General features: G+C 40.9%; 1 protein-coding gene and 1 long non-coding RNA gene across 3 annotated transcripts in view; one reads left to right on the top strand and one right to left on the bottom strand.

The window, feature by feature from the left end:
* The window catches only part of LOC132400631 (sodium/potassium-transporting ATPase subunit beta-1-interacting protein 3), a 511,218-nt gene that overhangs the window by 115,438 nt on the left and 373,101 nt on the right, over window positions 1-22,679 (bottom strand). The gene's annotated exons all lie outside the window — the stretch shown is intronic.
* Window positions 1-22,679, top strand: part of LOC132400640 (uncharacterized) — a 154,020-nt gene that overhangs the window by 20,953 nt on the left and 110,388 nt on the right. The window contains exon 2 of the long non-coding RNA XR_009514324.1: window positions 4,525-4,674. This is a non-coding gene — a long non-coding RNA (uncharacterized LOC132400640). The remainder of the gene's footprint in view (window positions 1-4,524; window positions 4,675-22,679) is intronic.

The following is a 22,679-nucleotide window of genomic DNA, read 5'->3' as shown; positions in this document are numbered from 1 at the left end:
ATGATGGCCAATGCAGCATATACCTTCTTAAGCACGGAGTCCACCTGTGCAGCAGCTTTGAGTGTCCTATGGACTCAGACCCCAAGCTCCTCCACACTGCCAAGAGTCTTGCCATTACTATATTCTACCATCATATTTGACCTACCAAAATGAACCACCTCACACTCATCTGGGTTGAACTCCATCTACCACATCTCAGCCCAGTTTTGCATCCTATCAATGTCCCGCTGTAACCTCTGACAGCCCTCCACACTATCCACAACACCTCCAACATATGTATCATTAGCAAATTTATTAACTCATCCCTCTACTTCCTCATTCAGATCATTTATAAAAATAATGAAGAGAAGGGGTCCCAGAACAGATCCCAAATGAAGTACAGCATCTCCTCTTGTAGGCTTATCTACATACTGTGTCAAGAAACCTTCCTGAACACACCTAACAAACTCCACCCCATCTAAACCCCTTGCTCTAGGGAGATGCCAATCGATATTAGGGAAATTAGAAATCTCTCACCATGACAACCCTGTTATTATTACACCTTTCCAGGATCTGTTTCCCTATCTGCTCATCTGTATCCCTGTTACTGTTGGGCAGCCTATAAAAAACACCCAGTAGAGTTATTGACCCCTTCCTGTTCCTAATCTCCACCCACAGAAACTCTGTAGACACTTTCAATGACGTCCACCTTTTCTACAGCCATGACACTATCTCTGATCAAGTGTCATGCCGCCACTTCTTTTGTCTCCCTTCCTTTCGTTTCTGAAACATCCAAAATCCGACACTTGAAGTAACCATTCTTGTCCCTGAGCCATCCAAGTCTCTGTAATGACCATCACATCACATCTCCCAGTACCCAGCTCTAAGCTCATCCACTTTGTTCACAATACTCCTTGCGTTAAAATAGACACATCCTAAACCGTCAGTCTGAGTGTGTCCCTTCTCTATCACCTGCCTATCCTCCCTCTCACACTGTCTACAAGCTTTCTCTATTTGTGAGCCAACAGCTTCTCCCCCTGTCTCTTCAGTTCAGATCCCACCCTCCAACAATTCTAGTATAAACTCTCTGCAATACCCTTAGCAAACCACCCCACCAGGATATTGGTCCCCTTGGGATTCAAGTGCAACCCGTCCTTTTTGTACAGATCGCACCTGCCCCAAAAGAGGTCCCAATGATCCAGAAATCTGACTTCCTGCCCCCTGCTCCAATCCCTCAGCTATGCATTTATCCTCCACCTCACTCTATTCCTATTCTCTCTGTCGGATGTTATAGGAAGTAATCCCAAGATGACTCCCTTTGAGATCCTGCTTCTCAACTTCTTTCTTAACTCCCTGTACTCTGTTTTCAGGACCTCTTCTCTTTTCCTACCTATGTCATTGGTACCAATATGTACCATGATCTCCTGCTGTTCTCCCCCCCACTGCAGGATATCTTAGACGTGATCTAAAACATCCCAGACCCTGGCACCTGGGAGGCAAACTACCATCCGAGTTTCTTTCCTGCATACACAGAATTGCCTGTCTGAATCCCTGACTATAGAGTCCCCTATCACTACTGCCTTCCTCTTCCTTTCCCTACCCTTCTGAGCCACAGGGCCGGACTCTGTGTCAAAGGCACAGCCACTGTTGCTTCCCCCCCAACAGTAGGTAGGCTGTCCCTCCCAACAGTACCTAAACAGGTGTACTTATTGTTCAGGGTACAGCCACAGGGGTACTCTCTAGTACCTGACTCTTCCCCTTCCCCCTCCTGACTGTGACCCACCTATCTGTCTCCCATGGCCCCGGTGTGACCACCTGCCTATAACTCCTTTCTATCACCTCCTCGCTCTCCCTGACCTGATGAAGGTCATCGAGCTGCATCTCCAGTTTCCTAACACGGTCCCTCAGGAGCTGCAGCTCGACACACTGGGTGCAGATATGGCCGTCTGGGAGGCTGGGAGACTCCAGGGCTTCCCACACCTGACACTGAGCACAGAAGATCGGCCTCACACACATTCTTCCTGTCCACAACTAACACAGGTAAACCTACCTCAGCTCACCTCGCTACCACCTAAGCCCTCTCACTCCACATTCAATGAACTTACAGTTTCAGAAACGATGCAAAGAAATATCTTCTATCCTCTATTTTATTTGTTCAACTGGTAATTTATTGCTGTAATGAAGCTCATACAAAAGTTCCTGCTTCGGAAAGATGAGGTTTGAAAAATTGCAATTAAATCCTTGATACTGAAAATATTAGCCAGGACGAGGACACTGATGTTGGTTCAATAACAAAAGCAGAAATTTGATGGATTTACCTAATTTTGAACTTCATCATGTGTGAAAGAGCTGGCTTCAAAGATCCTGGAATTGCTTCACACCTTCTGGGGTCATTCAACCTTTACTGTCAGGATACTATTAGCCTTTTTGAAGTTTCAATGTCCTTGATGCTGGGGAGGTTAATGCCCATAATGGAGCTGGCTGATTTTTCAATCTTCTGTGGCTTTTTCCGATATTGTGCACGGCCCCTCCACAGCAGACAGTGATGCAAACAATTAGAATGTTCTCCACGGTTCATCTGCGAGAGTCTTCAGTGACATACCAGGTCTCCTCCAACTCCCAATCAAATGTAGTTGCTGTCCTGCTTACTTTGTAATTGCATCAATATGTTGGGCCCAGAGATGTTGACACCCATGAACTTGAAACTGTTCACCCTTTCCACGGCTGAGCCCTCGATGACGACTTCCCCTTCCTGAAGTCCACAGTCAATTTCTTGGTCTTACTGACGTTGAGTGCAAGGCTGACACCACTTAACTAGCTGAGCTATCTCACTCCTGTACACCACCTCGTCACCAGAACTTCTGTCAACAGTTGTATCATTGGCAAACTTACAGATGGTGTTTGAGCGGCTCCTAACCACACAGTCATGGGTGTAGAGAGAGTAAAGCAATGGGCTAAGCACGTGTCTTTGAGGTGTGCTGGTGTTGATTGTCAGCGAGGAGGAGGTGTCACATCGGATCCACACTGACAATGGTCTGCTGGTGAGGAAGTCAATATTTGACTGTACATTAACTATGTTCTAGTGGAAAGCCTGTTCGATTTCAGGGACAGCAATGCAATGAGAACGAATGAGAAAACATTGCTTGATGCATGACTGCACTAAAATTGGGGTTGCAGTAGATCTATTGATTAAGATTATGGCATTCTTGCTATGGCATATTAGGCCTAGGGAGGAGCCTAAGTTCATTGTAGTATCTAAAGGCCATATAAAAGCACACTAGTGAGAAACTGCTAGGCAATAGTCTCCTGTCCCAATTAAGTGGCACAGTGTGCCAAATAAATGAAAGAAATCCTGGCTATTTTCTTGATGAGGTTTTGTTCTTTAAGAGTTGTTCCAAATAAGTGGCTGCCAATTAACTGAAGGCCCAATTAACCAGAATCCATCGAGTATCATTGCAGTGTAGTGCTGCATACAGTAGATGTTATCTACGCTGTATTACTACTATTACTTCACAAGGGATACATGATCATTTGCACCAGTTCAAAAAATGAGCTAAATGTATATTTTCGCACAGTTTTTCACAATATCATGTCATATTCATAATACTGGCATGTATTTTTAGCAGAATCTGGGAGAACTTTTTAAAATAAACTTTATAAACTTTTTGGTGAATTGGCTCACTTGAGGAAAATGGCAGAACAGGTTTTTAAAGTAAAAGCCTCACCTTCAGCATCTAATAAGCTTTTCATTTTTCCTCCTTCCCTTCCTCCCATGTACACCCCTTGCTGAAGGGAGATTAAAAGGAAAATGAAACCAGGTCATCAAATTTATGATAAAGGAATGATATAGAAATGAATCAAAAGAAATATTTTCCAAAAGGATCCTTTCTGTTATTATATCATCAAAGGGAGTGGGTTTTGATGATGTGGAGCAGGACAGATCACATGGCTAGTGCATGATCGTGTCGATTAGTTGTCAAAAGTGAAACATTGTGCAGGGGGATAACGAGAGGCAGAATGACCAAGTTAAATGTCTATGGTGCATTCAATGTCATGAAACATGAGAACATTATCAAAGAAAAATTATTTCATGCCACAAAGTAAAATACTAGGATGGCACAGTGCAGTCCCGTAGTTCCAGTGATATGGGTCCGGTCCTGAACTTTGCACAGTTCTACATAAACAGCACCACTCCCCAAGTGACCAATTCGATTTCCATCGGATGCTCCAGTTTCCTGCTACTGTGCACCCTCAAGGCATACAGTTGGTCAATTCACTTGCTGATGGTGAAACCAGACAACTTGGGATTTAAAGCCAGAAAATTGGGTGAAGAGCATGTTCTCAGAAGGATTTGAGTTGAGCTCTAACCTGTTACCAGAAGGAACTACAACTCCAGAGCAGCCGGACAGAATATGGGCCAAAAGGCTACTGAACATTTGAAGACACATAGAAACCTTCTGCTTGATGTTACCTTGTTACTCCTCTCCACACCCTTGAGGCACATCGGGCAGCCACTTCTTTCACATTTGTCTGTTTTTTTTAAAGGATGAACTGTTAGCTTGACACTCAACCCAGCATGCAAGGAATCCGGGACTGCTCACCTTGAAGTCCGGTGGGGATGTCACTGCACCATCAACCGGCCACGTGTTGCCTGCCGTACCGGTAAAGTGGACTAACTTCACAAGTGGGGGCAAGGTAAGGCAGCAACTGGCAATGCTCTCTACCACAGGAACGGCAATTAATGCTGTAACACCAATTTGTTTCGTCATCACTATTTTAAATGCTTTGCCGAAGAATCTCCTGTTGCTCTCAGCCGGGATCCTATTGGAATATCACGCATATCTGTTTCCAAATGCTCCCACAATTTTCTGTTCTTTCACCAGACACCTCACCATCTTACCACGTACCTCTGAACAACTTGAAGGAAGACTGTGAAAATGTTTACAACACTTTTATTAATGAAGAGAGGTCTGAGCACCTATCAAATTTGCTAGACCAGAAAAAAAAACTATTTCAGGCACCATGAACAACCCCTGCACATGACTGAATTTGAATTTTGGCTTGATGCATCATTTGAGGCAATCCCTGAATGGCTGGTTGAAAGGGAAGGAGATGTAATCAGGTCAAGAGAGTAGTGGATGGGGATGAAGGGAGAACAGAGACAGCTGGATGATCAGAATAGGAGTCAAGACAGAGGTGATCAGAACTCAGATAGACGGTACATTGTGTTGCAGCTTCAAAAGAGGCACTGAGGTGGCAGTGGGCAGGGGTGACAAGGTTGTCAAGTGTACCCTACAATTTTCACTTAGATCAACAGTCTGGAGAAGGTACAGGCAAAAAATTTTTGAAAATCTTAGAAATGGTTATTATTTTGAGCACCACTGGTTAGTCCACCAACAGCTAGCTGTGGAGGCAAAGTCATTGGATATACTTAAAGCAGAGATTGATAGATTCTTGATGGTAAGGGTGTCAAAGATGAGGGGGAGAAGGCAGGAGACTGGGGTTGAAGGCGATAATAATTCAGCCATGATAGAATGACGGAGCAGACATGATGGGCTGAATGGCCTAATTCTGCTGCTATGTCTATGGTCTTATGGACTGTGTAATTTAACCGCATATCATTTATAACATTTGATTAATCATTAACTTTACAGAAAACAAACTTGGCCTCATCACAACTCCAGGTTAGTATCAGTAAATGTTGCAGGGACCCTCGCTGGTTTCTGGAAGCACTGTGTTGAAATATTTCAATGAAAGCCAATGTACCCACCCGAATTCGATGCATAAAAAGAGGGTTATCAATTATCTTGAATGCTTGAGTGAAATACCAGATGCAAGTCCTTGCCCAGGGAATAACACCCCAGTAAGATTCAGGGCTATTAGGTAAAAACTGGAAAACTGAGAGGATATAAATTAGTAAAGGGGTTGATGGTTATCACTATTTAGACAGCTGCCATTTATCACAGCAGAGGTCTTGCTGTATAATTTGGGGAGTTGACTTGAAACCCACCATCAGCAGGCAAAGAGATACAGAATCTGTTTCAGGCTTGTTTTGGAATCTTGTCTTAGATTTGCCAAATAGAAGGCTAATGAATTTAATTTATTCTGGCTATTGCTTGAATAGACAGACCTAAGCAGGCTTGGAGAAGAGATAATAACTTTTGTTTAGCATTCAGCCTCCAAACACACTTGCTATACACTGACAACTCCTACAGGCTCTCCCTTTAATGGGACAGCAGTGTAAATGTCACTAGGGCAAATTAATGTGGACTCGGTTCCTTTACCAGCACAGTAAGACACTAGGAATAACTGGAATATAAAACCTGTCAGGCAAAACAAGATGTAGCTTTCAATTGCAGTTGAAATTTACTTCCCAGCTGAAGAATACATTCAGTGCCGCAGCAGTCTGTGTGATAAATATTTGTGCACATTCATTTGTCTTCCTGTTGCCAAATACCTGTCAGCGTGGAAAATTTAGTGCATTCATTTCCAAGCTGAGTTAGGAATATATTCTTCAATCCTGAATTATTGTTGCAAATAAATTTTGTGTGACCTTTACAAAGCAAATCACAGCTTTTGTTTTTGTACCTTTAGTGCAATAGTACAAAAGGGTTAGAACGGAATCTTTCACTATGACAAGTTATCAAACCTAGAAATTTTTCATCAGGTTTACACATTGTGGAAAAGAATTTAATTAAAAGCCTGATTGCAAAATATGATTGTGCATGTTGCATAAGACAGCTTTGGTCCTTCTGTGCATGTGAGCTCAGGACTTGCTCAGTAATGTCAAGCAACATACAACTATAAAGATTAAAGAGGTTTAAAGATTAGCTTTATTTGTCACATGTACATCGAAACTTACAGTGAAAAGCACCATTTGAGTCAACAACCAACACAGCCTGAAGGTGTGCTGAGGGCAGCCTGAAAGTGTTGCCATGGCTCCAGCACCAAAGCAGCACGCCCACAACTTACTAACCCTGATGAGTGTGTCGTTTGGAAAGTGGGACGAAATGGGAACACCCAGAGAAAACCCATGGGGTCATGGGGAGAATGTACAAACTCCTCATAGCCAGAAGCAACACAATCTTTCCTCACCATTGTAAACTCACTTGTGCACTCATGCCAGTCTCTTGAATTGCATTAATCTTTTATCAGACACATGAGCTGCCGCACCATTTCTTAAAGAGGTCCAGCCTCACCCGATCCTTCGCTATTGAGCTCACTGCATTAATTCCTGCAGGCAGCAACTCTTTAAGGCATTCATGTACATTCCGCAGCCCAGTATTCCTTGTGCATGTGTTACGGCCCCCACCGATGGACCTCAATGTTATTGTGGATACTGAGCCCTAAGCCCCAGGGCAGCAATACCGCTTTCACATAACACCTAACTTTTGGTACCACATCTTTCCCAAGTCAAATTCACACTGCCCACCAGACTGTGCCCAGCTCTCAAATTGGAGGGAAGGAAATTGAACTGGTATGATTGCTTGGGGCAATGGCTCAGTAGGCGGCCTTGCTAACACCAGTTCCTGCATGTCACTAACGAGGTTACTGATGGGAGAGAGTAGGTCCATCTCTGGTTGATTAACTCATTCAAAAGTTGTTTTTCATTTGCTGATTTCATGAAGAAAGCCTTTGAAGTTTTTCTTTCTTACTTTAGTAAATGGATGCCTTTCATTTCAAATAATTTTCCAAACTTAAGTTTGTCTTTTAATTCAATGTGTTTGCAGCAGAAGTTTTTGATCACAATATAAATTGGTTATTTGAGTCATACAACACAGAACCAGACCTTTTGGCCCATCTAGTTAATGCTGAACCATTAATCTGCACCTGCACCATAGTCCTCCATACCCTTCCCATCCATGTACTTACCCAAATTTCTGATAAATATTGAAATCAAATGCACATCCACCATTTGTGATGGCAACACGTTCTACATTCTCACCACCCTCTGAGTGAAGAAGTTCCCTCTCATGTTCCCCTTAAACATTTCAGTCTGGTTCTCTGTTGGATGACTCAAATAACCAATTTATCAATTTATATTGTGATCAAAAACTTCTGCTGCAAACATGTTGACTTAAAAGACAAACTTAATTTTGGAAAATTATTTGAAATGAAAGGCATCCAGTTACCAAAATAGGAAAGAAAAGCTTCAAAGTCTTTCTTCATGAAATGCCGGCCTTCCTGACTGTCCGCCACACCACCAATCTTGGTGTCATCAATAAATTTCTCGATCCAGTTAACCAAATTATCATCCAGATCATTGACATAGATTAAAAACAACAATGGACCCAGCACCGATCTTGTGACACACTACTAATCACAGGCCTCCAGTCAGAGAGGCAACCCTCTACACCACTCTCTGGCTTCTTCCATGAAATCAATGTCTGATTCAATTTATGACATCATCTTGAACCTTTTTGTCCAATCTCCCATATGGGACCTTGTCAAAGGCCTTCCTAAAGTCCATATAGATAACATCCACTGCCTTTTCCTTTCCTCAATTTTCCTGGTGACTTCCTCAAAATACCACCACTTGAGTTTGGAAGGTGCCAAATGCTGACATCCAGGTAAATGGCGGGGAAGGTCTTGTGTAATCAATAGAAAGTGATGGTGTCAGCAGGCTGCAAGTTTATTCCTGGAGACAGCAGAACTATCCGTTATTTCAGAGGAACAAAAGCAAGTTGTGTGACTTGTGTGCTTTACACAACCCATTTGCTTTATAATTGGCGAGATATCAGTGGCAGGTTTAATGCTCAGGTCCTGATTCCAACATCTTTAAGGTCCTAAGGATTAATAAAGTTTAAAACTCGAGCTCCAGACCTGTCTGCAGGTTAATATTATTGACAGCAGAAATAGTTTACATCAGTAACCTCTTCACTTTAAACTATTACCTCCTGACAGTTCTTGCTGTGGGAACCATTACCTGATTCACAATTCCTGCTGCTGGGACTGAAGCTGTTCACAGGAACAGCTCAGCAGTGGCATCTACATGACGTCCAGCTGCTCTTACAGCTGATTTAGTTCTGTAACAATTAAATGTCGGTAAAATAGAAGCATTTTAGACAACCTAATTAATCTTTGTGGAAGAAAGTGAAAAGATACACTGTAACAAGTAACTGATTATATCCGTCAGTAATGAATAAATACAGTACTGTGCAGAAGTCTTAAGCATGTACATATAGCTAGGGTGTCTCGTAGACTTTCGCACAGTACTGAAATTGTCAACGTGGAGCAGAGAGTCAGTTTCTAAGTCCGGCAGGAGCAAAGGATGTTGGTAACGACGAGGGTGGAGTGCTGCTGGAGGGGTGAGGAACAGGTGGCTGAGAAGGAGTACAGGGAAGGGAGGTGGCATGGATGCAGACACACCCAGCCCTAAGACTCCAAGCAAAGTCATTTGATTCCAAACAATTGGTTTATTGATTACTACAGAATGCCTCTCTGGTACTTCCTGGTCCCTCCCCTCTCACTTCTCCTTTTCCCTACCAGATTCCCCTCTCTCTGCTCCCTTCCCACTCTCAGTTCACAATAGAGACCCATATCAGGATCAAGTTTGCCATCACTCACGGATGTCATGAATTTTTTTTGTCGTAGTACGGTGTAATACATAAAATTACGACAGTACTGTGCAAAAGTCTTTGGCGCCCTAACTATATACACAGTGCCAAAACAAAATTTATCCCTCTTTGGTTGTCATGTTTTATTGTTTTACAACATCGAATCATAGTGGATTTAATTTGGCTTCTTTGACACTAATCAACAGAAAAGACTCTTTTGCGTCAAAGAGAAAATAAATTTCTAAATTTGGTCTAAATGTAATAAAATTATTGAACACAAAATAATTCATTGCATAATTACTCACGCTCAGTCAGAATTTAGTAGATGCACCTTTGGCAGTAATTACAGCCTTCAGTGTGGATAGATCTCTATTAGCTTTGCACACCTGGACACTGCAATTTTTCCCCATTCTTCTTTATAAAAGTGCTCAAGCTCTGTCAGATTGCATGGAGATCTTGAGTAAGCAACCCTTTTCAAGTCCAGCCACAAATTCCCAATTGGATTGACTCTGTCTTGGCCACTCCAGGACATTAACTTTGTTGTTTTTAAGCCATTCCTGTATAGCTTTGGCTTTATCTTGGGCTCACTCTCTTGCTGGAAAACTAATTTTCCAAGTCACAGTTCTCTTGCAGAATGCATCAAGTTTTCCTCCAAGATTTCCCTATATTTTGCTGCACTCGTTTTACCCTCTACTTTCACAAGCCTTCCAGGGCCTGCTGCAGTGAAGCATCCCCACAGCATGATGCAGCCATCATCATGCTTCACAGTAGGAATGGTGTGTTTTTGATACAACACACAAAATGCTGGTGGAACACAGCAGGCCAGGTAGCATCTATAAGGAGAAGCACTGTCAGAGCCCCTGCTATTTCTACACTAACCTCCCTCAAGGTCCTAGGGAATATCCTGTCAGGACCCAGAGATTTATCCACTTTTAGATTCCTTAAAATCACCAGTACTTATTCCTCTTTAATCGTCATAGTTTCCATAACCTCTCTACTCATTTCCCTTACCTTACACAATTCAATATACCTTTTCCTTAGTGAATACCGAAGAAAAGAAATTGTTCAAAATCTCCCCCATCTCTTTCGGCTCCACACATAGCTGTCCACTCTGATTCTCTAAGCGAATTATTTTTGTGTTTTATATTTGTAATTAATTTAGATCACTTTGTAGAGATCTGGTTTCACTCAGGCACGAAAGCATTTTCGATTAATCAGTGTCAAAAAAGCCAGATTAAGTCCACTGTGATTCAATGTGGTAAAACAATAAAACAGGAAAAGTTCCAAGGGGGGAGAGGGCGGGGTGAATATTTTTATAGGCACTGAATATGTACCGAAGACTTTTGCACAGTACTGTAATATTAATTCATATAATGAAACCTACAATATAAAATGAAGCTGTATATTTTGGGAAATTCGGTAGCTGAACAAAGCATTTTTTAACCATATTACAAAAGCCAGAGTCAGCACTTCAAAACAACCATGAATGGTTTCTATATGTCACAAATGATATGAAATTTTACCACTGACTTTATTTTGAGCTTTTATTCAAAGTACTTGCTCTGGATTTACTGTAATATTTTACCGTGCATTAGATGCTCACAAATATTTGGCACACAATTTAGAAATGTGCATTTGTAAGTGTATGTGTGTGCACTGTTGTGAAGTTCTAATGCTGGCATGTTAGGCTGTCTTCTCTCATTCTCAGGCTGGAAAGCACAGTGCAACACTAAATTCACCACTCTTTGTATTGTAGTAATTTATAATGAGTGTTCGCTGGTTGGGTTTGAACTAGGGAACAAGCTTCTGACAGATTCTCATGCAAGTTAGTTCCCCACGCTTGTAGTATGTTATTTTATGACTCTTAGAATTTACTTGCAAACAAATCATAATACAGACACATGCCCCCGAGTTTCAGATAATTTCAGAGTGATGTCTTCTAGGATAGATAAAGGAGGAAGCTTCAAACTATAACCTTGCCTGGACATAATAAAACTTCACGACTGAAGGTATTTTTAAAAATGATGTAAATGTATTGCCATTATAAAGATCAGGCACTTCAGCAATGCCTCGGGTCGACTAAGTTTTAAAAGCAGGGTCTGCTCTGCCGGGCTGGAAGCTGTCATCACCAAAGGCAGGAGTAAACTGGGATAACCATCATGCCTCTCCCAAATTCGCAAAAGCATCGTGCCAAACCATTACTGTATTTTTTAAGAAGGGGTTTTTAGTTTGTTTGACCAGTTTTTTTCTTATCTGCTAATACATATATAGTTCCAGAGGGATATTGATCCACTGGGATTCCATTGAGACCCAAGTAGGGGAGTGATCTACAATACAAATGGATAACCAGACAGTACATTACTCCAGTCATGTTGCATCACTTTAACCCCAACATTCCAGACACATGCATTAAATGTAATCACCGAAAGGGGTCTCTGTTCCATCGTATGTGGGAGTGCCCCCGGATAATCTGCTTCTGGAAGAAGGTGCTGGATTTGATTAGTCAGATTATTGGAAAAAAGGTGCCCCTTGATCTTAAATGATGTATTCTGAACATTTATCCAAAGGGTTTGTAACTTCCAAAAATGTAAGGTCTCTGCTTCATATTTGTTTTTTGGAAGCCAAACACTGCATAGCCTATTCATGGAAGGAACCAACAACCAGTGGATTCTCACAATGGCTGAAAGGAATGACTTCTTATCTTGTTCTAGAAAAGATAAGCTACATCACAAAAAACAAACTTGGCAAATTTCTGGAAATTTGGGACATCTTCTACAAGTTTCTGGAGAACAATATTTAGGATGATGAAAGTAACTAACTGAATTGACTGTTTTTTTTAATGGCGGAGTGTTTGCTTTTCCTTGTATTGATACTAAAAGTTTACCCAACTACCAAAACTTTATCTACTGAACTGCAGTATTAAATTACATTATGTTTGAAGCTTATTAAGACCTACATGACTGAATGATGTCCATTGTCTTATTGAAAATTGTAGGACTTTCTAAGTAATCAGACACAGGGAAGGGGCAGAAGGGATTACAAATAACTGTATCTATTAAGTTGAAGGATATTAAAGACAGCAATAGTAATCAGTTAACAGGCATTTCCAAATGTTGGGATATTCATCTTAAAAAGCTTCAACTTTATAGGTGTTCTTGCATAATGTACTGACTATAGTATAAAGAAAGAAAGGAAGGGGCCAAGACTTGTAATTATTAATCCATGCAATCTACTTAAATATTTTGTCAAAGGGTGCCTATGATGCAGGTTCAGAAAGATTTAGGTAGAATCTACAGCACAGAAACTGGCCTACCTGGCCAATAGGCCCGTGGGAGCATTTAGCCTTGGCATGTCTGAGCTTCATCTTCACCTATCTTCCCAACACCAAACTTTGCATTTCACCATTCAGAACATCTTCCTTTCGCTTCTTACCTCCCATACTTATCTGGCTTCTTTTGTGTTCTGATTAATCTGTTTTAATATGAGATGATGACACGGCCTCACTCTGGAAATTAAACAAGATTCAGACTGAGAATTTGTTTTTGAGGAGTTAAAAGCAACCTGTGAACATGTGGAAAAATGCAGTGGCACAAATTTCAACCACAACACCAGGTTGAGGCTATGATTGACATTAAGTCCACATTACCACATTATCAAAATCTGATGGTGGGTAAACATATACACGTGTATTTTGAACCACACAGAGTGGGAACCTTCCATGCTAGAGTCCTGCTCTGTGCCGTGTTATCTCACCTTATCAGGCTTCTGGTGACATTGTACACTTACCTCCATACGACAGATTTAGAATGGGAAAAATAACTATTGTTCTTAGTAGCTGTCCAAAGAACTCTGCTGGAGAGTTATTTCTGTGAGATCAGACCAGAATTGTAACAAAGCAACCTTCCCCCCCGCCCCCCAATCTAAACTCACAGTGCTCACACAGCCTGCAGATATTCAAAGTTCACAATGCTACACAGAGTTCCTTAAGTTAAAAAAAAGGAAGGTTGGAACACCTGCTATAATTATAACCTTCCTCAGCACCTTTAGGAGAGGAAGTGTAGCTGGGTTTTTAACTCACAGCAGTTTCCAGGAAGTTTGGAAATCCATGCTTGCGTGCTAAATGCAGCTGAAGTCTGCATCCATTTTTATTGCTGGATTGACTAGGAGTCAGATATCGAGCTCCAAGTTTATCTCATGGATAACTTGTAAGTTTCTAAAGAATCTTACTTTCTTTGGTGAGAACTTGTGGGACACTCTTACACCTTCCAACATCCAGATTCTTTGTGCTTTCTGCCAGCTGTCAACTGGCTTCATTTATCAAAAACAGTTGCAGCAGATTTTACTCCCAAATCCAACTAACAATACCCTTGGGGTTCTACTGAAGTGCCAGGATCTGTTACTTGTATGATGCGAGTGTTTCACTTGCACAAGCTCATACTAAAGCTGCTCATTTCCAACTACTCATCTGTCTGAGTTTAGGCCCGGAAGGGTTATTTAGTTTTGAGCCAGAAGCATCATTTTGAATGCACCTACGTCACTGCAAATAGAGTGCTTTCCTTGTGATTTTCGTCACTGAGTTGATGACTGCTAAACAAAGAAAGAAGCTTTTCTAAATGTTTATCATAAAAGAAGAGTTTCACTTCAAAAGGTTTTTCTCAGTTGAATACAGTATGAAACAGATTTTGTAGAAGTAGTGAATAATGAAAACTACATTAAAAATTTATTATAGTTGTGACATCAATGCTTGAAAAAAGTGTTGGAGCTTATGCATCCAGAAGCCTCTCTGGCTTCAGGTGTCTTTGAGTCCAAGAACTGCAGAAATTTCAAAAACTGCATGAAATATTGAAAGGCAGACACTCTCCATTGTCACCAAGGGATTTTGCTGTGCATTTGCCTAATTTTCCTTCTAAAATATTGATCAGTAAATTCCATCAAAGCCTATCCCAATCTGCACGTAGGGGCCACTTTATGGCTACTTAATAAAGTGGCCATTGAGTGAATATTTGTGGTCTTCTGCTGCTACGGGCAATCCACTTCAAGGTTTGATGTGTTTTTCACTTTGAGACACTGTTCCGCACACCATTGTTGGAATATGTTGTTTTTTCAGTACCGTCACCTTCCTGTCAGCTTCAACCAGTCTGGTCATTCTCCTCTAACCTCTCTCTAATTAACAGGGTATTTTTGCCCACAGATCTCCAACTCACTGGGTGTTGTTTTGTTTTTCACACTATTCTCTGTAAACTACCGAGACTTATTGCATCCGGTGCGGCCTCCTCTACATCGGCGAGACCCGACGCAGATTGGGGGACTGTTTTGTCGAGCCCATACGCTCCATCTGCCACAACAGACAGGATCTCCCGGTTGCGACCCACTTCAACTCTGCTTCACATTCCCATTCTGATATGTCCATACATGGCCTCCTCTACTGCCATAATGAGGCCAAACTTCAGTTGGAGGAACAACATCTCATATACCGTCTGGTAGTCTCCAGCCCCCCTTGGTATGACTATCGAATTCTCCAACTTCTGGTAATTCCCTCCCTCTCCCTTCCCCCATCCCACCTTCACTGTCTCCTCTTCTAGCTGCCTATCACCTCTCATGATTCTGCCTTCTTCTACTACCCTTAGACAATAGACAATAGGTGCAGAAGTAGACCATTCGGCCCCTTGAGTCTGCACCACCATTCTGAGATCATGGCTGATCATTCACTATCCCTTGTCCCCATATCCCTTGATTCCCCTATCCATCAGATATCTATCTAGCTCCTTCTTGAAAGCATCCAGAGAATTGGCCTCCACCGTCTTCCGAGGCAGTGCTTTCCCCTTAGATTCCTTCTTCACCTCTCCTGCCTATCCCCTCCCCCACCCCTTGATCTTTCCTCTGATTGGTTTTCCCCCCTTCCCCCACCTTCTTTATAGCGCCCCTTCCCCCTCCTTCTTTAGGGTCTCAACCCGAAACACTGACTGCTTCTTTCAACGGATGCTGCCTGACCTGCTGAGTTCACCCAGCTTTTTTATACGTCTTGATTTGACCACAGCAACTGCAGTGTACTTTGTGTTAACTATAGAGACTGTTGTGTGTGTGACAATTCCAGGATATTAGCAGTTGCTGAGATATTCAAACCACCCCATCTGGCATCAACAATCATTCCATGGTCAAAGTCACTTAGATCATATTTCTACCCTCTTGTGCTGTTTGGTCTGAACAACAACTGAACCTCTTGACATGTGTACGTGCTTTTATGTATTGAAGTTCTGCCACATGATTGGCTGATTAGATACTTGCATTAACATACAGGTGTACATATCCATGTACACCACTAACAACAGTGGACAACAGTGCTGAAGATGCAATCGATGGAATTTCAATCAGCAATAGTTGGAACAAGATGGTACACAAGTTCTTTTTGAACCCAACTTTGAGTTTTCTTGCAATGAGCAGCACACAAGATTGAACTTTACATCATAACATCAACATTAGTTTGCATTGCAGAATCAGACCTTTCTTGTTCCGTATGCAGCATTCAAATCCACTGCTTCTTTGACATCTAGTACCATCCTAGTTCACCGTACCCATTAAATCAACTGCCCATTCAGGACAGAAGCAAAGAAACAAGCATGATTTTAATGTGTAAACCAAATGGTTAAATACAATACTAAAGTAAGAGCTAGAGTGGGAAAACCTTTAGTCTACAGCCAAATGTCCACAGGGTTCATATTTCTCCATAGATTGAAAACTCATTTTATAATTAATTAAATAAAATCTTGATTGAAGGGCATAAAACTACTGCTGTCATAAAAATCCAACTGATCTATCACAGTCCTTCTTAAATGAAAACCTGATTATGTGCCTACATGTGACACCAGACTTACCAATGTGGTCACAACTGAACTGCCTCTTCAGTTCAGAAGCAATTCAATATGAACCACATATGCTGGATTTGCTAATGACGTATGCAAGCTATGGTTGCTTAGTTAAAAAATAAAGTTAACAAAGTAGAATATAATTCCGTCTTTGAAAGGACCACTCCAGAATCTTTGTTCTTAGTCACCAGTGTAATTTTGTGTGGTCTGTTCTATTTTCTACTGTTCTGCAAGTCAATTAGGAATTGGAATGAACACTACAAGCACTGGAACACTTGCTAACAATACCACACTCTGCAAGCAGATGGCAAATATAAAGAAAATAAATAACATATGGATATACTGAACCATTTTTAAAAATTATTAAAGAATGAAAATTAATTTTAATATAAACAAATATAAAATAAATCATGTTAGAAAAGTAAACAGCAATGATCTGTTAGAACAGATATTAACAATGAAGAAATAGAGTCTCAAAGCGATTTATCATTATTTGCTGAATGTTTCCATGTTGGCATGGTTACCAAAGTTACTAAAATCTACATCAAAGTCATTTGTTTATAGATTATGAAAAATGTCTACGAAAAAATTTCTTATGCATAAATTTTATTATGGGTACTGTAAAATTGTAATTCCTTCATACTACTGACAGCAAAAGTCTATTTCCACTCAAAGAAAACATGCTATAATTTATTCTTATATTTGTTTTTCTCCTACCTTTCAGTTCAGATACAAAAATCTTGTGGGATCTATTCAAATATGTATTTATTTGATACCTTTTTTGTATTTAGGAACTTCTTAAATCTGCTTTTTTTCTCTGGCTTTCATGAAGTATCTTCCAGTCTAGCTTGTTTTTTACATTCATTCAAGGGATGTGGTCTTTGCAGGCTGAGCAAGCAATTAGTTGCCATCGCTAGTAACCCTCAAGAAGGAGGTGGTGAGCTGCCTTCTCAGTCCTAGAGGGAGGACTATGTGCAAGGGTGGTCCAGGATAGTGATACAGTCCATTACACTCAACTAAAGGTTTTTTGTGGCAAACATTCTATTGGTCTAAAACAAGTTTACCTCTCTTACTTTCAGAACCTTAGACAGCTACACCACTAATATTTCATGGTGATATCTTTTCATCAGCATTGGCAAAAGTTAGAGGTAAATGTGTTTTAAAAGGTAAAGAAAGGAGAAGAGAAGGGAGGGACTTTGTGAAGGAGAGGAAGACAGGAGAAATATTTTGACAAAAGTGATGATGGTACCAGATGCAGGAAGGTGCCAAGAGGACAGAAAATAAACAAAGCACTAGAGAAACTCAGCAGGTCAGGCAGCACCTATGGCAGAGAAAACAGTTGATGCTTTGGACTGCTATCCTTCATTAGGAGTGGAGATAAAAGGGAGAAGTCAGATTAAGAAGGTGGGAGGAGGGGAGGGACAAGTACAAGGGGAGGTGATAGGTGAATCCAGGAAGGAGGGAGGGGTGAAGTAAAGAGATGGAAAGTTAATTTGTGAAAGAGATAAAGGGCTGGGGAAGGGGGAATCTGATAGACCATGGAAGGAAGGGAAGGAGAGGATACCAGAGGGCTGGTAAGCAGATAAGGTGAAAGAGGGATACAGGAATGGGGAATGGTGAAGGGGGGCTGGGAAATTACTGGAAGGTCAAGATATCGATGTTCCTGTTATCAGGTTGGAGGCTATCCAGACGGAATATAAGGTGTTATTCCTCCAACCCGAGTGTGGCCTCATCTCGGCAGTAGAGGAGGCCATGGACTGAAATGTTGGAACGGGAATGGGAAGTGAAATTGAAATGGGTGGTCACTGGAGATCCTGCTTTTGGTGGCGGGTGGAACAAAGGTGCTTCGTGAAGCTGTCTCACAATCTAATTACCTAAAATCACTATGAATGATGGAAATTTGAAATTAAGGTATTGGAAATGCTGAATATTTCAGTGCTTTGCTGAGTCTGGATGGTTATAATGTTCTTAGTGAAACTGTGTTGTTCCTTGAGCTTATTTTGAACCTCATTGGAACAGAATGAACTGGAGAGTTATAATGATGGGTGAATCGAGGTTCAATTTCATGCTTGCTCTCTAAATGTTGATGATCCACAATCCACTCACAATCAATGTCCAGCATCTCCAGCAGACAGAAGGTCATATCGATCGCAATGAATAGTTGATAAATGGAAAGAAGCTCAAGCAATTTGCTTCTTTATGAAGGGATTCATGGAGAGTGTGACAGGAGGATGCAAAAGGGCAGCATAACTCCAGCAACTGCACAGGAAGAAATGCACTTCTTTGTATTTCATGGGAAAAGAGGTGAAGATTGCTGGAGATGGAAATGAGAACGAGTTCCTAAAGGGAAGATTTTTCTTAAACTGCTGAAAGTGGATGAAACAGAGACTGTGCTGGAAAATTTGTTGAATGTGGAAATCTCTGAGTGGAATTTTCTGACAGAGGGAAGCTCATCCCAGTTCTGAATGAAAGGCAGAGTGAGGGTATAAGTGTAGCAACAGGCATTACTGAGAACCCGGTTGCTTACAGTGACAGAAACTGCAGTTGAGGGAAAAGAATGGCACATTAGAAGCACTGGAATGAAAAGTGGCATCAATAGTGCAGCTGTGGTGTGAATGGTGAAACTGGGATAGTGGTTTGGCTTTCTTACCACGAAACAGCATGCAATAAAGATAGTTGTGGAGGTACAAGAGCTTGAGGTGGATATTGGTTGCTAACCTCACCAGTGCACTGGACTTCGAGAAGTCGAGGAGAGTGGAGGAAGGACCAAAGGGAGAACTGTTAAATAGATTACTTAAAAGAAAACAACCTCAGGTGAGTTTGTAGAACCAGTCTCAACAAATTAGCACCTTTATGCACTGTTGAAGCAAACACCACACAAGTGCAAAGAGATTTCTCTGCTGCTTTTTAAACTTGATCAACTTTCCTCTTCCAAGGAAACCATGTCCTGCACTTTTTAAAAAAACTAGAACACCTTTCTGCAATTTGGTTTATCTTGAATGTCTCCTTTAGTTGTCCAGGGTTTGTCTTAAATCTTGCTCATTGCGACTGTAATGTTTTTTAACTCCAAAACATAAAACTAATTGAAAAAAACCCACTGAGCTGGGAATAACATATGAAATCTATTTTCGTTCTTACTTTAGTGAGGCATGCACTGATAAAATGGTGGTGTGATAACGTATGCCATTGACATACTTTGACAAATAATCTGCATTAATTATTTAAATGAACAATGAATGCTTAATCTAACAATATATTTACAATATTATTCAAATATCACTGAAATATTAAATAAACCATGAAGAATGATGGAGTTGCAAATGTTCCTACTGGAAAATTGGCTAATAGGCCGATTCCTCTGGTCTACTGCAGTTTCTAAACCAGGCACTTAGGTAATAATGTTATTAAAAAAGACATTGATCCAGACAACACATAGAGCCTTGCCAAAGAGGTTTAGCATTATATAGGTTTGCAGTGAATAATGAATGTTTGATGCACTGTAGAGAATTTCTCACACAGGATATACTACTTGGTAGGGCATAATTTTGCATATATCTATTAGTATTCTGGCAGGTTAGTGATCTATTCTTCCTTAAGGAGTTCATTAGTTTAATAAATTCAAGTCATTATGAGAGTGAAAGTTGACTCAGAACATCATAAAATCTTGTATCTCAAAATTTTTAAGTGGCCTTGTTATCAGACACATGGTTAGAGGTTACTGTCGGTAAACTAACCTTTCAGCTTTGTAATTCTTCTCCTTGTAGATGGAGGTAGATCATAGATTTTGATGAAATACAGAATAGGCTCAGGTTACAGCCAGGTGGTCCTATGTTCCATGAGTAGTAAATGTAAGCCATTGATTGTAGATATATTTCTTATTGCTCTATATTATTTAAGAAAAATGTTCTTGAGCTTGGGGCTTCACATTCTGATGGCCTCTACTATATTTTTACTTTCTCTCAAATGTTAAAATTACTCCTGAGGTTAAAAGATATGAACTAACCACTGGACTAAAACTTTCATGTTCAGTATTTGTGAGAAAAAAATGGCCACAAATTCTGTTTATGTTGATATTACGCGAGGGAGGACTTTTAGCTCTTAAATATATAGTTTCTGCTAGAAAGTGTTCTTCAAAGGCAAAATACATAACAGCAGTTTTTCTTTCCATTTTCTGCACCCTCTGATATTGTATTAACAGTCTTACTCAAAGAGCCCACAAGACTGCTAGTGACAAATCACTACTGTTCTCAAGTATCTTGTGAAAGTACAATTATTTATTTCTGAATTCTTGCTAAAGCATTAGTGACTACTTCGCCTTAAGGATGTTACAATAATCCTTTCCCCACCTTCACCTTTCTGTCCAGACATGGTCACTTTCACAAGAGTTTCCTGAATCAGAATCAGGTTCATTATCACTGACTCATATGACATGAAAGTTGTTGTTTTACAGCTTTTCAATGTAAAAATTACTATAATTTACAAAACAAATAAATAGTCTAACAGAGTCAGGGTAATACAGCATGGAAAAAGGCCCTTTGGTCCAAATCTTCTGTGCAACTACAGAATTCTCCCTGCTACATCCAGCCGCTCGCATTTGGCCCATAGTGCTCCAAGCCTCTCCCCTCCATATATTTATCCAAATGCCGCTTAAAGGTTGCAATTGTACTCGGATTGACCACTTTCTCTGGCAATACATTGCAGGTACTCACTACCTAATGTGTGCAGAGCAGTTACCTCTCAGGTTTCTTATCAATCTCTCCCCTCTTATACTGCATCTGTGTCCTCTTGTTATGGACTTCCCAATACATCTTAAAGAGGAAGAAGTATTTGTGGTGAACTACATACACCTGTCTGGACACGCCCCTCTGCTGACTGCTCCTGTGGCTCCTCCCACAGACCCCTGTATAAAGGCAGTTGGAGGCACTGCTCCCCCCTCAGTCTCCAGGATGTTGTGTGGTGGTTTCTTGCAGCTAATAAAAGCCTATCGTTTGAGAGTTATAGATGGCGCATCAATTTATTATGAATGTGGCCTTCCACAGTATTCTAAAGGGAAGATAACACAACCGTGGCTAACAAGCGAAGTCAAGGTCAACATAAAAGCCAAAGAGGGCATATAATAGAGCAAAAATTAGTGCAAAGTTAGAGGATTGGGAATCTTATTAAAAAAAAACAACAGAAGGCAACTAAAAAAGTCAAAAAGAGGGTAAGGATGGAATTCGAAAGTAAGCTAATAATATTAATGAGGATACCAAAAGTTTCTTTAAATACATAAAGTGTAGAAGAGAGGCGAGAGTGGATATCGGAACACTGAAAAATGATGCTGGAGTGGTAGAAATGGGGGCCAACAAAATAGCGGATGAACTGAATAAGCATTTTGCATCAGTCTTCACTGTGGGAGACACCAGGAGGATAGTGGAAGTTCCAGCTGCCGGGGGGAATGAAGTGTGTGAAGTTACCATAACTAGAGAGGAGGTTCTTGGGGAAATGTCTTAAGTTAGACAAGTCTCCTGGACCAGATGTTGTACACTCCAGGGTGAAAGAGGTGGCTGAAGAGATTGTGCAGCTATTAGTGATGATCTTTAAAGAATCACTAGATTCTGCAATGGTTCTGGAAGACTGGAAAATTGCAAATGACATTCAACTTTTCAAGAAGGGAGAGAGGCAGAAGAAAGGAAACTATAGGCCAGTTAGTCTGATGTCAGTGGTTAGGAGGACGTTGGAGTCGATTATTAAGGATGAGGTCTCAGGGTACTTGTAGGCACATGATAAAAAGGTCAGCAAGGTTTCCTCAAAGGATAATCTTGCTTGACAAATCCATTGGAAATCTTTGAAGAAGTAACAAGCAAGATAGACAAAGGAGAATTGGTTGATGTTGTGTGCTTGGATTTTCAGAAAGCATTGACAAGGTGATACACGTGAGCCTGTTTAACAAGCTATGAGTCCATGGTATTTCAGGAAAGATTCTAGCATGGATAAGGAAGTGGCTGATTAGCAGAAGGTAAAGAGTGGGAATAAAGGGAGCCTGTTCTGACTGGCTGCCGATGACTAGTGGTGTTCCATAGGGGTCTGTGTTGGGACCACTTCTTTTTACCTTAAAGGTCATGGGATGATGGAATTGATGGCTTTATTGCAAAATTTGCAGATGACATGAAGATAGGTGGAGGGGCAGGTAGTTTTGAGAAAGTAGTGAGACTACAGAAGGACTTAGATTAGAATGGGGGAAAAGGTGGCAGCTGGAATACAGTGTCAGGAAGTGTATGGTTATGTACCTTGGTGGAAG

Source organism: Hypanus sabinus, chromosome 1 (assembly GCF_030144855.1).
Source record: "Hypanus sabinus isolate sHypSab1 chromosome 1, sHypSab1.hap1, whole genome shotgun sequence".
Lineage (NCBI taxonomy): Eukaryota > Metazoa > Chordata > Chondrichthyes > Myliobatiformes > Dasyatidae > Hypanus > Hypanus sabinus.
The sequence above is the reverse complement of the archived record's forward strand: the minus strand, read 5'-3'. Positions and strand labels throughout refer to the sequence as shown.